At 31.0% G+C, this 19,568-nt stretch overlaps 1 protein-coding gene across 4 annotated transcripts in view; it reads left to right on the forward strand.

Annotated features, from left to right (window-relative positions):
• The first annotated feature begins 12,218 nt into the window (after positions 1–12,218).
• CrebB (Cyclic-AMP response element binding protein B) overlaps positions 12,219–19,568 on the forward strand; it is a 53,169-nt gene continuing 45,819 nt past the window's right edge. The window contains exon 1 of one of the 4 annotated variants that reach the window (XM_075303227.1): positions 12,219–12,302. The gene's annotated coding sequence lies outside the window, so the exon portion shown is untranslated. The other 3 variants (XM_075303226.1, XM_075303224.1, XM_075303228.1) reach the window with 3 other exon arrangements.

Below are 19,568 nucleotides of genomic sequence, written 5' to 3' on the forward strand. Positions count from 1 at the left end.
TGGTAGAATTCTAGATTTTTTACATAGATTCCTCTTCAACTAAGAGATACTAGACAAAATTATCTATAGAAATAAAGTTTTGACAAAATTTTCTATAGAAATAAAATTTTGATAAAATTACCTATAGAAATAAAATTTTGACAACATTTTCTATAGAAACAAAAGTTTGACAAAAATTCTATAGAAATAAAATTTTGATAAAATTGGCTATAGAAATAGAATTTTGACAAAATTTTCTATAGAAACAAAATTTTGACAAAATTTCTATAGAAACAAAATTTTGATAAAATTAGCTATAGAAATAAAATTTTGAGAAAATTACCTATAGAAATAAAATTTTGACAAAATTTTCTATAGAATAAAATTTTGATAAAATTAGCTATAGAAATAAAATTTTGACAAAATTTTCTATAGAAATAAAATTTTGACAAAATTTCTATAGAAATAAAATTTTGACAACATTTTCTATAGAAATAAAATATTGGAAAAATTTTCTATAGAAATAAAATTTTGACAAAATTTCCTATAGAAGCAAAATTCCGACAAAATATACAACAAAATTTTCTAAAGAAATAAAATTTTGACAACATTTTCTATAGAAATAAAATATTGGAAAAATTTTCTATAGAAATAAAATTTTGATAAAATTACCTATAGAAATAAAATTTTGACAAAATTTTCTATAGAAATAAAAATTCTCACAAAATTTTCTATAGAAATAAAAAATTTTGATAAAATTTCCTATAGAAATAAAATTTTTACAAAATTCTCTATAGAAATAAAATTTTGATAAAATTAGCTATAGAAATAAAATTTTGATAAAATTACCTATAGAAATAAAATTTTGACAAAATTTTCTATAGAAACAAAATTTTCTATAGAAGTAAAATTTTTACAAAATTCTCTATAGAAATAAAATTTTGATAAAATTACCTATAGAAATAAAATTTTGACAAAATTTTCTATAGAAACAAAATATTTATAAAATGAGCTATAGAAATCAAATATGGACAAAATTTTCTATGGAAATAAAATTTTGACAAAATTTTCTATAGAAACTAAATTTTGACAAAATTTTCTATAGAAATAAAATTTTGACAAAATTTTCTATAGAAATAAAATTTTGACAAAATTTTCTATAGAAACAAAATTTTGACAAAATTTTCTATAGAAGTAAAATTTTTACAAAATTTTCTATAGAAGTAAAATTTTTACAAAATTTTCTATGGAAATAAAATTTTGATAAAATTAGCTATAGAAATAAAATTTTGATAAAATTACCTATAGAAATAAAATTTTGACAAAATTTTCTGTAGAAACAAAATATTTATTTATTTATTTTCTATAGAAACTAAATTTTGACAAAATTTTCTATAGAAACTAAATTTTGACAACATTTTCTATAGAAATATAATTTTGATAACATTTTCTATAAAAACAAAATTTTGACAAAATTTTCTATAAAATAAATTGACAAAAATTTCTATAGAAAAAAATGTTGACAAAAATTTCTATAGAAAAAAATTTTGACAAAATTTTCTATAACAATTTTGGTCTCGAGTGGCAACCGTCATAACCTTACTATGGTATATTCTAAATTTATATATCGGCGTATTACAAACAAAATTGCAAACTTTGTTTAAACTTGTGGTCCTATGGCGGGGAGTTTAATGATATTATAGTAATGAATTCTTTATATCTCGAAAATCAAACATTTCTATCCTGTAGTGCGTATGATTATTAGCAATAGAATTTAGATCGAGTATACGCTCCGGGTGTTAAAAGAAAACTATTTCAAACATCATGTGATCGAATTTATTATTAATAAAAACATTACAATTTATTTTATACATTTAAATATTTCCTTAAAGGTTTTTTGTATTTGTTACTTGACTTTGCCTTTTGTATGTAACAGATGATTTCAAATCTCGAGAAAGGAAGATTTAAAGTATGTGTAGTGTGACCGTAGTATAAGAAAACATAACACAACAACACACTCACACCTTTTAAACATAAACTTTACGAAATAACTTGTAGATAAAATTCCTAATTACACATAATGAAAAGCACACATAGGAGGAGACTAGAAATATATTTCTATGTCGTATGCCTATTTCTTTGACTTAAATTATCACAAATATTGTATTTTAATAGCAGGTGCTACGAATAATGATAAAAACAAAACATAACATAATGCAAAGGAAAGGCGAAAGTCAAGCACAAATACCATACAAAAATAAAACACTACAGTGGCATATACAATTGATGTGTGACGACGATTGCTAGAAAAGATTTGAAATATCTCTCGATGTATGTACGCGTGTAGGTATGTTAATCTCTATGAATGGATTTATGTGGGATTTTGCTTTAAAAAGTGGTTCAACTATTCAGCTCACCCACACCAAAAGAACTTTTCAATTACCCCCCTTAAACATATGGTGAGTGAGAGAACAAATAATTCCTAGAGAGTGAGAGCATAATGCACATAGCAACTCTTTGTATTTGCTCATTACTATTTAACAACAGAGCTTATACTCTACTACGTAATAAATAGCTTCAACTACGAAATAAAAGAAATGTGTTGTTTTTTTTCTCTGTTAACACGAATACAACGAGTGTGACTAGCTACGATGGCTGGCAAATAAACAAACAGGCATGCAGCAGACAAATAATGATTTTACTTGTATACGCGAAGTATAAATATAACCCACTGTCACATACTCATCAGCTACATATGTGCTATATACAAACACATATACACTTACGGTCAAGCAAATACACTCTGCGATATAATACAAATGAGAAAGTGACTCTAGCTATAACAACAACAATAAAGACTACGGTAATAATGATGTTTGCTGATAGTGATAGGCATCATGAATGTGTTTCGTTGTTGTCATTCTATAAAGCACAATGGGATCTTAACAGAAAATAGGTATTTAGAGATAATAAGACAAATATAGGAATTAATAATGGCCACTGAGATTTTGAAACTTGATGTTAAAGAAAAACACAACTTAGTATTAAATCAAAAATAATGCATCCTTAAATCAAAGAAAGCTTAACTTACAGACAAATTTAGACAGCCAAAGCAATTATGTTAACGCAGTTGACTAACTTCTCTCATAACAAAGAGCGCCGCACTTGTCACCACAATGGTGAACTCCTCTCTTATCACTAAGCTCGATAACAGGGTTTCATATTGCATTGCTAACACTTAGATAAGCTTTGATACACTGAAAAAATATTTACATGATATGAGGGATTACGTGTACAATTCCCTAGCAGGTTTCAGGAAATGTAAATCAATAAAGAGAAAAACAAGAACAAAAAGAACAAAAAGAAAAACGCAATATTTAGACAGTTTGTGAGGTGACTTTATTTGGCTTTGATACATTAAGAAAATATTTAGATGATATGAAGGATTACGTGTACAATTCCCTAGCAGGCTTTTCTGCAATGGAATGTTGTTGTTCACTTAAAAGGCTCCAGGAAATGTTAATCAATAAAGAGAAAAACAAGAACAAAACGCAATATTTAGACAGTTTGTGAGACGACTTTATTTGGGAGAGTTGTCGTAGCACAAGTAAAGTTACAAAAGAAAACAGCGGGTAACAGTCAGACTTATGAATAAATTCAGCAATTCATTAAAAGAAAGGGGCACAAATATCTCTAGGATGTAATTGTAGTGAAAGCTTCCTCTTCGTAAATCTAGGGTTGCCGCTTTTTGCTAATAATATATTTAGCTAATATTTGGATAGATACAACTTTTTTATAGAATTTATGACACGAATTTTTGAAATTTGAGTCCTCCCGTTAAAATCGAGTATCTTTGAAGTAAGACGAAAAACATTTAAAACATGTTAGGAAATAATCTTTAAATTAATTGATATTAATTTTACTAATAATATATTTAGCTAATATTTAGATAGATACAACTTTTTTATAGAATTTAGGACACGAATTTTTGAAATTTGAGTCCTCTCGTTAAAGTCGAGTATCTTTGAAGTAAGACAAAAAACATTTAAAACATTTTAGGAAATAATCTTTAAATTAATTGATATTAAATATTTGGATTAAAAATAAAAAAAGAATCTAATATATGTTAGGCTATCTTTTTTATAGTTTACATCTTTGGTTTAAAGTGTTTTGGAAATGAAAGAAATATTTAATTTGAAATTTTATGAATCCAAAATTCGATGAATGAGATCTGTATCCTAATTATAATGTTATAGAACAAAGATTTAAGGATAGATAACACCCTGAAAACTTTCTTTAGCCGCAGTTTTTGGTCGAATCATGGATTGAACCCAAAATGTTTATTTCAAATAACTGCTGTTATCCCAATTTCTCAAGAATAACCAAAGCTATTCGGCTGATTACTTTGGCTTGGAGAAAGCACTGGACAAAAAAGTATACTGTAGCATATCGAACTGTGTTACAACCTAACTCATGGCCACTATCCGATTTACTTAGTTTAATGAATGGTATTTTTTTATGAACTTTTTTACCCACATTTTCACAAAAACTTCTCCAATGTGCCAATACTTTGGTAATAATAATGGTGTTAAAGAGGGTCATCATCATTGTTGTTGATATTTTTGGTATTCTCTTATTGTCATTGCTCTTTTTAAAATTGTGATGACAAAGACCTAATATAGTTTGGTGGGAAATTAAGCTCATACAGCCAAGGGTCCAACTACTAAACGTTCTTTAAATGATATTTGGAGAAAGAGAAAAAAACAAACAATCGAAAAATAACGGCAAAGAAATACTAATTATTAATACATACTTAACACATATTCGAAAACACAACAACGAAAACAAACCATATTGGCATGAAGGGTGAGAGGAAAAACAATAACACCAACTGGCTTAGTTTTCAGTTTGTACGAGTGGTGTTGTTTGCGAAAAGAGTGAATGTGGCTGCCTCAAAAAGAACCTAACAGCAGCAATGGCAAAAGTATTGAACAAAAAAAATTATTGAGACAAACCAGAATAAAAAAAAGCTAATAACACAGCTGTAGCAATACCAACAATGACAGCAACGAATTATAAATGTAAATAATGTATTGCAAAATAATTGACGTGGCAAATCAATAATAACAATACATACACATTCCCAAGTGGACATACAACTGAATTGGCAGAAATATTCAGCAAGTTCATTTTAACCAGCGGCGTACAAAACTCAAGAATGTGTTATCCAAAATTTTGCTTATATGAACTTTGGATGAAACAGAATGATCTACATGATATGAAAATGCAACAATTATGAAATCATTTCGTTTTTTGTATAGAAATGAGAAACAAGACAAAAAATAAACGCATGCTTATGGAAAACCATTGATTTTCTCCCGAATTTTTACTCTCTCAGAGTTAGGAGAGGAAGATGATTGTCAGAGATATGTCAGTAAGGCAGCAAATGTGCGATATGATGGTACTCTTGTGTACTGTCGATGTTGGTTGATATTTTTCTTAGTTATAATTCAATGATTTGTTATTGTTATCTAGCAACACTCTAACATCAAGGGGGTTGAATAAGTGTTGCTAACTTTTACCAAAGCAACGATAATTAGCTGAAAAGAGAATATTTTTAATTAATTTAATTTAATTAATTGTTTATCAATCACAGAATTAATTTAAAAAAATATACTTGATTAAAAAGTTAATTGCTTTCTTTCGACACTTTCAATTAATTTTATAATAGGTTCAATGAAAAATATAAATAATTTTGATAATATTTGTTGTTGTGATCTCGGCTATAAAACCATTTTGTTGACTAAACTACAAAAATAGTTTAACCAACAGAGGAAAAGAATGATTGTCAAATTTATTTGGGCAAAGCCCTATAGATGGTTGGATGGACGCACGTTTCGGAATTACAACATTCCTCATCAGCATCCTATACTTGCAGCAAAACTAAAGTGAACCACACTTGAACCTTCCGAAAAAAGGTTTAGCCGCCTTGTGCCGAAATAAATTCATACAAACATCTCTATTTTCCTTTGCCACCATCAAATCATCGATTTGAGTGCAGTTGGCTGGGTTTATTTTGAGCGTACTTCCTCTTACTTCATTCGTGTTTTGTGTTTTATTGTTGGTTTGTACTTTTTCATTTAATGAACAATTAAATATACTAAACTATAATAAATAATAATAAAACTAATTATGAAACTATTATAATTGGAAATATTTTTTATTTAATTAAAATACTAATTGGGATAATTAAAATTGTGAAAATTATTAATGATTTGCTTATTTGGCTGTATTTTTTTTTTGTTTAATTGTATCAGTTAAATTTTCAATAGATTGCGTTTTCAACTTCAATCAACTTTTTAATTGGATCTATTTTGGTGATATTTTTTACTGGTGATATTTGGTGATATTTTTTATTTCACCGTCTTCAGTGTTTATATTTATTTATAAGATGTAAATTAGGGCTGCTATATTACAATTAACGGAATAAAAATTTTAAATTTTTAATTTAAGTAACCGATAAAACCATATTCGTCATATCGAGCCACCTTCTAAACTCAGAGAATTAATATGATCACCCCAAACATGTTTCAAGGTCACTATGTTACTTTTTCACGGGTAAAATATAACATTTTGGTCGCAAAACTATTGTTTTCTTTCTAAACATGAACATGCTGCCGAAATAAGTTACATCATTTCCGAGAAAGTAACATGTTTGTGAGAGACATATTACATTTTACTCGTGAAAAAGTAATATTATACTCTTGAAACGTGTTTGGGCAGATAAAGTTCCTTCTCTGCTTGTAGATGGTTAAGAAATATAATCGATGATGTATCCATATGGATGCTATATAAAAAAATGAGAGACCTTTTTGAACCATCTTCCGCTCATCTATTTGTACCTCCAAAAAATCTCTACATTGAAAATTTCATTGAAATTGGGGAATATTTTTAAGTTTCTTGGCACTCCATAAGTAAAACCTGGAGGCTTCGTTTGAAAAGATATCAAAAACTAAAATCAGTCTATTTATTATTATAAATTAAATACACCCAAAGAAAAAATAATTTAATTAAATTTAATTAGGCAAACGACATTTCTCTTTATTATAAAGTATTTTCTTTAAGAAGAAATAAACCCGGATTTATTATAAACAAAGAAACGTCTGTCTCTAATCTTTTTTATTTGGTCTTAAAGAAAATATTTTTGCATGAAAAGAAAACTTCGCTTGTCTAAAAGTTCGACAACTTTTCTTTCAGTGTAGAAGCTAAGTAAAATTTAAAAAATTAAAAAGTTTTCAAAATAAGAAAAAAAAACCTCTAAATGTACATTACATTTACTGAGCGATTCATCATCGTTATCATCACTGACATTACGTTATAATATCGTAGTCAACTGTATAGTGGTCGTTTATTTGGCTGTCGTCGTTTTTCTAGTCATTGCTGAGGCATATATCGTAAGCAAAATACACTGAGACCCCATACGTATGCCATTGGATGCATGTGCTTTGTTGCTCATCGTACCCCTCTCAATCTACCCATAGCAATATACATGGCATACTCTCAGAAAATTAACTGCGTTCAAACGAAATTCAGATAATAGAGAAATCGCATTCCTTATAATACATGAGTAAATTTCCTGAATACAACATTTCTTCATAAAATACACGACAAAAACACAATTATATCGTATTACAATAGAGCTAGTACTTCTTCGATTTTTGAAACCAACAAATCGTAATCAAATTTGAGGTTTCTAAATCTTAACTCTAGACAGCCATTCTTCGTCAAAATGACGACGCGTAATTCATTTTCGATCTAAAATGTATTTTAGTCGATTGGGAAATGAAAAATTATAGAGACTTGAAATAAGCCGTAGTCAAAATATATGATGACTTTTCAGGGTTAAACAAATAATATCGATAAATCCATCCTTGTCTAAATTATATTTCAATTTTATGGTAAGCTTCAGTGATCGACTGTCTGTTTCTTTTTTTTAATTAGTCCTATAAAATGCTTGGGATTTTTTTCTGAGTTTACTAAAATATACACGCTCAGATATGTATGTGTATTTGTGTTTCGTCCATGAGTATATTCATACCCAGCGGGAAATGGAATGGACGTGGAATCGATGATGGAAGTGCTGCCCGGGTAGCTATAAGGCCTGGGCGCTGCATTACGTGTTCATTTCAAAATAACATTGGATTGGATTAGAGACCAAGGCCTTGCCTCTCGCTTCTATTCGTATGCCTTCTAGAGGTGGTGTCGTCGATGCCATGTTATCAGGCCTTCATACTAAGTACAAAAATCATGCCTTCCAAAGAAGGCCCTCAAAAAGGCCTGGACAGGAAGGCATAAAATAAAGCGTGGAAAAATAAATATTTTGAAGGCAAGGTTGTCTATGAACTGAACATTTGCCCTCATAGCTTTTACGTTAGAATTTAATTTGACTTACTTTTCCTATACAGTTTATCTTATTTTTGTGATTTTAATATTTACCTCAAGTGTACTTTTATTTTTCTGCTCCGTCGGGATTTGAACCGGGGTCCTCGTTATTGGTAGTCCTACACTCATCCACTGGCCTACGACACGTTTATGTGATGTGGGCGCCAAAAGGTAAACTTAAGCTACACGTGAGGTCATTCCCCGTTCCCTTCTGTTGGAAGTGAACGTATAATGGGTATCGGATCTTTTATATGTTACAGAGAATGTCTTCTAGAAGGCCAAAGTTAGGAGTAACTAGACATAAGCAAATTAATAGCTTGGCAGCCAACAAAGAATGAGTATGGGATCATTGGTGGGTTCGAACAGATTCTACCATAGGCAAAATTATAGATTTTTGTTATTATTAATTTAATTATTAACTATTTAGAAAGATTTATGTTTATTTATTTAACCGCAGTATAAAAATAAGTAAATACGACCGTAATGTCAGGCAGGCCGAGTGTTATGGACCATCCACCATGTATTACGAAGAAAGTTCTACTAAAGACAAGGTATCTTAAAACCTCTTAACATTGCCTTAATGTACATGGAGGTAGATTAAATACCTATATAAGCTAAATCAGTTCTTGAATTTTTCACCTCCAGAAAGCGCAGGAAATAAAATCGGGGGATCGGATTAAACTAATTTTTGCCTGGTTGTTACAGGCCACGTATCAAATTTCCACCGGATGTGATAAAATTGTCTCCTCCAAGAGGATCGTGGGCTACGCCTAAATGTGGTCCGATATAGCTCATTTGCAATACCATCCGAACTACATAAATAGTAGCTACTTGTACAAAGTATCCCGTCGCACAGTGGGGTATTTGATCCCCAAACTGGTATTAATTCAAGGGAACACCCGATTTACATGAAATTTGGCAAAACGTTTGCTCTTGTTAATAGTAGTATCTCTGTCAATTTTCAAAGAGATCGTGTCAGGTATATATATATAGCGCCCGTATATATAATCGTCCGATTTGAGTTTATATCCCATATTACTCAGCCAATTTTTTGAAATTTTGAACAAACATTTTTTTTGAGTGGCAAGCACTTTTACTATATTTAGTTCAAACCTGATCGGAGTTATATATACCTCCCCATATGTACAGGGTGACTGATATGTAATACAACAAGTGCTATACTTTTTAATTCTTTTTTAAATTTCATTCTTCAAAAGCAAGGGAGAACAAACTATAGTAACCATGTAGAGATAAAACTGCACATATACAAACAAAAAATAATTGAAAAAAGTTCATAATCTTAAATTAAAATCTATTTTATTTAAATTTAGTACACGAGTCTTTGAAATGTTCGTGCCTCTATCAAATAGGACCTAAAAGTAAGGCCAATTTCACTTAATATAAAGAAGAAATAAAATGATTTAAGTGAATAATCTTTTACTTAACTGTGATATTGAACCCTTGTATTAAAGATAAAAAACAAAAAACTTCAAAATAGGCTAATACTTATTTGGAAGATTTTGCATTTTTGGTTAAAAATTTATTTGAAAATAAGAAAACATTTGTTGCATTAATGTGTATTTTACAATTTGGATTTTTATTCGACATTTATTTATAGCTGTATACCTGTGTTGATATATCGCAAATCGTGAACGAAAATTCAATAAATGAGACCTGTATCCTAGCTTTAAATTCACAGAGCCTAGATCTATAGCTAGTTAGCTTCCAAAAAAGTGACTTTATATTAAAACAAGTATATACGGCCGTAAGTTCGGCCAGGCCGAACCTTATGTACCCTCCAACATGGATTGCGTAAAAACTTCTACGAAAGACTGTCATCCACAAATTTCAACTCACATGGTTGTTAAATATCATATACTACCACCACGTACCAAATTTCATCCAGATTGGATGAATTTTGCTTCTCCAAAAGGCACCGGGGGACAAATCTGGGGATCGGTTTATATGGGAGCTATATATTATTATGGACTGATAGGAACCAATTCCTGCATGGTTGTTGGATACCCTATACTAACATCACGTACCAAATTTCAACCGAATGGGAAGAATTTTGCTCTTCCAAGGTGCTCCGGAGGTCAAATCTGGGGATCGGTTTATATGGGGCCTATATATAATTATGGACCGATATCGACCAATTTATGCATAGGTGTTTGAGGCCATATATTAACATCACGTACCTAATTTCAACTGAATCAGATGAGTTTTGGTCTTCCAAGAGGCTCCGGAGGTCAAATCTGGTGATCGGTTTATATGGGGGCTATATATAATTATGGACCGATATAGACCAATTTTTGCATGGTTGTTAGAGACCATATACTAACACCATGTACCAAATTTCAGCCGGATCGGATGAAATTTGCTTCTCTTAGAGGCTCCGCAAGCCAAATCTGGGGATCGGTTTATATGGGGGCTATATATAATTATGGACTGATATGGACCAATTTTTGCATGGTTGTTAGAGACTATATACTAACACCATGTACCAAATTTCAGCCGGATCGGATGAAATTTGCTTCTCTTAGAGGCCTCGCAAGCCAAATTTGGGGGTCCGTTTATATGGGGGCTATACGTAAACGTGGACCGATAGGGCCCATTTGCAATACCATTCAACCTACATCAATAAAAACTACTTGTGCCAAGTTTCAAGTCGATAGCATGTTTCGTTCGGAAGTTAGCGTGATTTGAACAGACGGACGGACGGACATGCTCAGATCGACTCAGAATGTCACCACGACCCAGAATATACATACTTTATGGGGTCTTAGAGCAATATTTCGATGTGTTACAAACGGAATGACAAAGTTAATATACCCCCCATCCTATGGTGGAGGGTATAAAAAACAATATCTCAGATTCAATAACGAAATCCTTAAGCAAAGGTCAAAAGATTTGAAGTAAAATAAATTTTTCTGTGTGTATGCTCTCACAACAACATTACAAAACTGTATAAAAACAACAACAACCAATATAGAAGACAAATAGAAATATCACGATCAAAACAAACGTATACAGTAAAACCAATGGAAAATATGTGGGTAAATTTATCTACAACTAACTATATGTCCATCGCCAGAAACGCTGTTTCGAATACAAAACTTCACTTTTTACTGCTTTTTTGTTCCTATGGTGGAGGGTATAAAAATATATTCTATTTTAAATACACTGGAAGGCGGGGAGGGATACTAATTTCCAAATTTCTGGCAAATGGATGAGAATAGCGCATTACATGCTCTAGAACTAAAATCAACAACTATATCTAAATATAAATCATCTTGCGAAATAACAGCAAATTTTAGTTTTGAGGCAAATCGGTTTAAAACCGTGTCCTGTTAAAAATATTGATACAAATGTTTGTTTGGTGATTATATAAAAAACTGAATTTTCGTTATTATAACAACAATGTAGGTCCTTCTTTTTCCAATTCCAAAAGAATGCACAGAATAATGTTTGCGGGCATTTTTTAGAAAGGAAGTGCAAGGCATTTTTATATGCGTGATAGGAGAAGGCATATGGGAAGGTGTTAAGGATCCCAAAATCATGGGTTAAGAAGGCATGATTTTTGCGGTAGTTCGCAATTTTCCCGCTGGGTATGTATTATGAACCGACTACGTATGTAATCGTAATCATCACCGCCTCTTACGACACGAGAAGTATAGGCTATGAGTATTGCTTCTTATACTTCGTGTGTTGGGTTTTCGTTGTCGTATGTAGTTTCTTCTTCTTCTTTTAGCTCTGCACTGGTCGTGTGTGTGCTTTGCCCCCAGAAAAAAAACGAAATAGTGTTTATTGTGGGGTCGGTCAGCCGCCGCCAATCGTCGTTGTGTTGTCATCAAAATTTTAGCAGCAGTCTGCTACGTAAGGTAGTCGCAGTGAGTAACGAACGCGCTTTTTTGCATATCAAGTGTGAAAGAAAAGAAAAAAAATTTGAACAAAAAAAGGAAAAAATAGTAGATTCACAAACAACAACAGCATATTCAAGAAGGTTTTAAACGAAAGAAATCACATAAGAAAAACGAACCGAAAGTAAATTCCTAAAACGCGCCAATTAAAATCGAGTTTCATTTTTTCGCTAACTTAGCTAGAGAGAAAAAAATCAACGATTTGTTTAGAAAATAGAAAACAAAAAATAAGTTCCAATATTTTTGTTTTCGTTTAATTTAACAAAATTGTGAGTTCCAAATGCAAATACATATGTGTGGTTACAAAATATATTCTTAAGATGATAATCAAAAAGAAAAGATAAAAGTATAAATAGCTAGACATATATGTAAGAAAAAATTAAGATCTGTGTTGTGATTGTTAAAAGAAAAGTAATGAGAAATGAAACGATCTGTTCGTTTGTTTTAATTGTCAACCCCCGTCACCTATGGCAACGATATTCTCTCTCATACAACATTCGTTGCCTACAAAAATATAATTGCAAAAAGCCAACACATAACACTGAAACAATCTTTAATTCGTAAAATAAAAGTAATCTTGACGTAATCGACGCAAAAATATTTTAACGACGTCGCCAAAACGTCGACAAACGCGACAAAAGATAAGCAAATTTAACCCAACCGACCAAAATAATAATAATAATAATAATACCTACCCAACATAAGCCAGCCAACAAACGAGCAACCAGACCATAGTCACATCACCACTGAATATCGTCAAACAAAATACAGCAACAAAGTACTTGCAGTGACAACAATAACAACATCATAATCATAGTCGTTAATATACCATACGTATGTATTATATACATACGTAGTACTTACTCTTCTTCACCACCCCCTTTCGGAAATCCACCCATTCCAATTACAATAATAACAACAACAGTGCTAAAGCAGTCTAAGTGACGGTATTTAAAAATTACGTTTATAGATAGCGAGAGCCAGAGAGATAGAGAGAGTAACAGCTTTAAGATTCTCATATCTAGAGCGAAATAGCAACGCCATTGTAGATGATCGCACAACACAATATTATAAGTGAGTGTATAAATTGTGTGTACTGTGTGAATTGTATGCGAGAGTATAATGAATAGCCGATAAAATCCATAGGTTTATCTTAAATATTCAACAGGCACACGCACGCATACACAAAACACACATACAATTCTATACAACAACAACAAAAAACTCACACACGCTATACACTGATGTTCTTCGACGGCCATCTACGTATGAGCGACGTAGTCGTTATATTTCTATAAAAAAAGTGAAATATGTATTTTTACTTTATTTATTGTTTTCTTTTCGCTTAAGTTTGTTGATTTTTTTATTGCCACTTTATTTCGTTTCGAACAAATCTTGTGATATGTATATATGTTTATAGACATGTGCGTGTATATGTTTTTATAGATTTTTATAATAACGTATGCGAGTGAGGTATGAATCTTGATTAGGATTAAGTACTAATATTTTCATATGTAAACAAACATGTGGTTAATCAGTATTATCGGCTTAGGCCTATAAAAAAGCTTGTTTTACAATGTTTTTTTTTACCAAAACAAAAATATTAATTTATACAAGAGTTTTGAAAAACCCAAAATCTTATGTTTTAGGGACTTCTTGAAATCAGCGAATAATGAATGTCAACTTCCAGTCACCTGACCTTACCTATATTAGTGTGCCCATTTATATAAAATAATCCTTCAGTACCTTCAAGACATCAAACCGGCGGATACACTGCAACTAAAACTAAATATTTTTGCAAAGTTTCAAGACGATACTAAATCATACTAACTTTGAAAAATTTCAAACTAGAACTCGACTTCTATCAAGAATATGTGTAACTTATGGGGTCCCATATCCCATGTATATTTACATATATAAAAAGTTAAGGTCAATACAGAATACCAACCATATGGTAGCAACCGCTCCCCTTCGCAATAGTCGTCAAAAACTTTAAGTCGATCTGTTACAAATATTTATAGTAACGTATACTATCGCTCCTTGTAACTCTCATCACTACTGTGCAAAGTAGTGTAGTGTACATGCCAAATTTTGAAAGAGAGTAAGAGTCGTGTGAAAAATTAGAGAAACCAACATAACACATAGACGTGCTGCATTATTGCATGCATAAATAAGCCTTCAAATGTATGAAATGACGGACGTCATTGTCGAATACGTTACGTATTATACGTAATGTGTGAGTGCAGCCATTTCTTTTTCTCATATGTGATAACAATGTGGTGAATTTATGTTTCATTCAATTAATGAATGACGTTTTAGGTTTTCATATACGTCAATTTTTTCGATACATCAATTAGGTCGGAAAGCCCTATGAATTTTTATTTATTTCAGTTTAAAAAAAAAATTTAAATTAAAACATTTTATTGAAAATTCTATTACTGAATTTGTGTGTTATCCAATTTGTGCACTCTTTGCCGTGTGAACTTATAAAGAATCTTAAAATCGACATAAATTTTTACTATTAAAAACTAATTACTATTTAATTCTCAATCCATAGTGTGTATTGACAATCCAATAATTATTACTTTATGTAGGTTTCTCCACACATCGTATTCAATATGCATGTATGTAAAGGGTGATTTGTTAAGAGCTTGATAACTTTTTTTTAAAAAAACGCATAAAATTTGCAAAATCTCATCGGTTCTTTATTTGAAACGTTAGATTGGTCCATGACATTTACTTTTTGAAGATAATTTCATTTAAATGTTGACCGCGGCTGCGTCTTAGGTGGTCCATTCGGAAAGTCCAATTTTGGGCAACTTTTTCGAGCATTTCGGCCGGAATAGCCCGAATTTCTTCGGAAATGTTGTCTTCCAAAGCTGGAATAGTTGCTGGCTTATTTCTGTAGACTTTAGACTTGACGTAGCCCCACAAAAAATAGTCTAAAGGCGTCAAATCGCATGATCTTGGTGGCCAACTTACCGGTCCATTTCTTGAGATGAATTGTTCTCCGAAGTTTTCCCTCAAAATGGCCATAGAATCGCGAGCTGTGTGGCATGTAGCGCCATCTTGTTCAAACCACATGTCAACCAAGTTCAGTTCTTCCATTTTTGGCAACAAAAAGTTTGTTAGCATCGAACGATAGCGATCGCCATTCACCGTAACGTTGCGTCCAACAGCATCTTTGAAAAAATACGGTCCAATGATTCCACCAGCGTACAAACCACACCAAACAGTGCATTTTTCGGGATGCATGGGCAGTTCTTGAACGGCTTCTGGTTGCTCTTCACTCCAAATGCGGCAATTTTGCTTATTTACGTAGCCATTCAACCAGAAATGAGCCTCATCGCTGAACAAAATTTGTCGATAAAAAAGCGGATTTTCTGCCAACTTTTCTAGGGCCCATTCACTGAAAATTCGACGTTGTGGCTCGTTAGTAAGTCTATTCATGATGAAATGTCAAAGCATACTGAGCATCTTTCTCTTTGACACCATGTCTGAAATCCCTCGTGATCTGTCAAATACTAATGCATGAAAATCCTAACCTCAAAAGAATCACCCTTTATATAATGTAAGTTATGTAGAATTCATTTATCATGGCATTAAGTAAATTAATTGTAAATGTACACAACACTTGAACAACAATCACGCGTATTTACGATCAACCGTATCATAAGTGAACCGGCTAGTCAACGAACCGATAAATGTTTGTTGTAGTTACTATTACTAATTTATACAGACTAGTTACACTTGGTGCAAAAAGTCAACATACGTCAGTGGTGGATTTGAATAAAAATCCACCACTTTTGAATATTATTAGGAATTTATATTGTTTTGATGTAATGACTTATTGTGAATTACGGTTCGAAGTATCTTACTGAATTGTAATCATCGAAATACTTTGTGATTTTCCCCTACTTAAGAGTTAGTACACTAAGTTAGATGAATATTTTAGTTTATTTCTTCAAATTTACTTAATATCCCCCCCCCCCTGTCCCTCTCATCTTTTCTCTAATGAAGTTGACTCCTATAACATCAATGAATCTTATAGCTATTTTATTGTTTGTAATTATGGTACAATAAATTATTGGAATTCATCCTATTATTTCTCATTGAGGGAAGAAATGATAAGATGAATTAGCATATCCTTTGTCCAATAAGAGAAGATTTGTAGCACTCAGAAATGTCACCAGTATACCTGAGAGGGGATATTCCAGCGTTTAGAAACTTTTTGGTGTTTGGTCGAAACTGTGATTTAACCTATGGCCATTTGTATGTAAAGGTCAGCACTATGTTCGATTTTTGAAATTGAAATTTTTGCGGTTACTTTATTATTCTTCTAGATTTCGGCAATGCTTTACAAGAATAGATATGTTTTCATTTTTAATATTGATTATTTAAGTACAAGTAATCGGGAAAATAAAATTGGTTTCAACTCAAAAACCAAACATAATAGCCACCTTAAGGCCATAAGCATAGTAAGGCCTCTGGGGGGAGGACTTAGCCCCCTCCAGAAAAAAATTAGCCCCCCCTAGAATGTGAAAACCTATATATGATTTTCCATTATATATTGTTACGGGGAAATGAATAGAAACGGGGCGAAATCTGGCTAACTGAAGTATAAATGTTTGAAAATACTTCATTGTGAGTACATATGTAAGTCTTCAAACTGTCAACATACTTCTGTCAATCACTGTACAAATTCCAAGTCCAATTTGTGACGGTATCACTTCACTTGAACTGTAGTGCGCCACAAATGTGTGTTGTTTAAAATCTTCTGGATTTTCTTAATAGTTTTGTTGTGTACATATTTTTACTTTCATTGAGTTCGCGTCATATTCATATGCCACCACCAAGTGTAATGGTAATCAGAGTCCAAGTTATCAAGTGAAATACAGCAAAGCAATAAGGGGAGAATGGAAAATATTGTACGTTATTTTTTTTTTTTGTTTTCTTGCCTTTATCAATTATGTTATTTAATTTGTGTATACAATACTAATTAATTAAAATTAATTTACAAAAAAAAGCTACCTATCTACTTCCACTACTATAGCTACTACTACCATTCCTTCCGATGGAAAAAAAGCAAGACACGACAATTTTCGAAAATACCTACGGACCCCTTACTTTCGTTAATGTGGTGAACACAACAGTATCTCTATCTATATGAAAAAATAAAAATCTCAATCTCAACAACAATTATAAATAAATATAAGTATAAATAACGCATAACATGCTCTAGGTAATGCCCCCTAAAAAGGAGGGACGGTGTGAGGTGTAAGGTTCAGTGAAGATTAAAAGATTGTGAGGTTGATTTGTTTGTTTTTTGTGTGATGTCATTTTTTGTGGTTGTATTACGTATGTCAATGGCCGAAAATGCAACATTCAGAGGTTGATTATTATTTTAATTTCCATTTTACGGGGAAATACTTTAATCCTTTCCCGGGGACCATATTTTTCTTCAAAACGTTTTTTGTTTTTTGACACACTAATGAAGGGAAGACTTCGGAACGGTTAGCGAAAAATGACACCTCACGTAAAATTTAGATAGTCAAAATAGAATTTGATTTAAAAATATTTCAATTTTGACATTAACAGCGGTAGTATTAAAACTGACAACCTCGGCATCACCACCGACTGCAAAAATGTTTCTAAATCTGACGCATGAACATGGAACAAAAGCGAATATGCCAACATAAAAATGTTCTCAACTAACTCACAGTAATTGTAGCGCATTCTTGAATATATTTCAATCCTTGTTTTTAAATGTACATAAAATGTAAGAATTTCTAATTAATTTTTTTTTGTTTTTTAAGTTCATTCCATTTGTCACGATTTTTCAGGGTGAACAATAATATTATGCCTCTAAATACACTTACTACATTACTGAAGTCATCACCTAAAATATATGCAAAAAAAATGAGCAATGTTTAAACTTAGCTTTGATAGATTTCGTCATCGTATTGTATATCGGAATTTGTAATTTATGTAAATAAAAAAACAAACAATATTTCTGGTTTAATGATCATTTAAAAGCAAAAACTAAAGGTGTAATGTTAATATTCCATCGTTTTTAAATAATAAAGCCCATTAAGCATCTCTAGCAACAAAAAATGCATTGCAATCACGGTTGCTACAATTCTACCAAAAATTGTAGATTTTTTACAGTTTGGTAGAATTCTTCATGTTTTGGTAGATTTTGCAAAATATTCTTCCCAAAATTTTTTTTTTAGAAATAAAATTTTGACAAAATTTTCTATAGAAAAAAATGTTGGCAAACTTAAAAATTTTGGCAAAATTTTCTATAGAAATAAAATTTGACAAAATTTTCTATAGAAAAAAAATTTTGGCAAAATTTTCTATAGAAATAAAATTTTGGCAAAATTTTCTATATAAATAAAATTTTGGCAAAATTTTCTATAGAAATAAAATTTTGGCAAAATTTTCTATAGAAATAAAATTTTGGCAAAATTTTCTATAGAAATAAAATTTTGGCAAAATTTTCTATAGAAATAAAATTTTGGCAAAATTTTCTTTGGAAATAAAATTTGGCAAATTTTTTTCTATAGAAATAAAATTTCGGCAAAATTTTCTATAGAAATAAAATGTTGGCAACATTTTATATAGAAAAAAATGTTGGCAAATTTTTCTATAGAAACAAAATTTTGACAAAATTGTTTCTATAGAAATAAAATTTTGTCAACATTTTCTTTGGATATAAAGTTTTGGCTAAATTTTCTATAGAAATAAAATTTTGGCAAAATTTTCTATAGAAATAAAATGTCGCCAAAAATTTCTATAGAAATAAAATTTTGCAAAGTTTTCTATACACTCAAAGTTTACTTTAATCCAAATATTTTAACCTTCTCTTAAGGATTTTGGTATTAATTCCGAACCAAAGATGCGGCTTCTTTAAAATAAAGACATTTTATTTAGATTTTATTCGATCTTTCTTTTATCCAATAGAAAATAATTAATCAAGCTTGAGATGATTTCCCTCTTGCTTTCTCTCACTCAGCATCAGAGAAAGCAAGAGGGAAATCAGTGCAATAAAAGACGAGCGTACTACTCTAGTTTTAAGCTTTATGTGTTGTTGTTGTGTTACACTTGAATGTTTTGCATACGTAAGTGTATAATGTAATTCCTTTTGTTTTTCCTGTTCTCCTGATACTTGTTAATATACAATTGTTAAAATCTTTAATTATTTATAAACATTTTTAAACTAAA

This window comes from Haematobia irritans, chromosome 3 (assembly GCF_050003625.1).
Source record: "Haematobia irritans isolate KBUSLIRL chromosome 3, ASM5000362v1, whole genome shotgun sequence".
Taxonomy (NCBI): Eukaryota; Metazoa; Arthropoda; class Insecta; order Diptera; family Muscidae; genus Haematobia; species Haematobia irritans.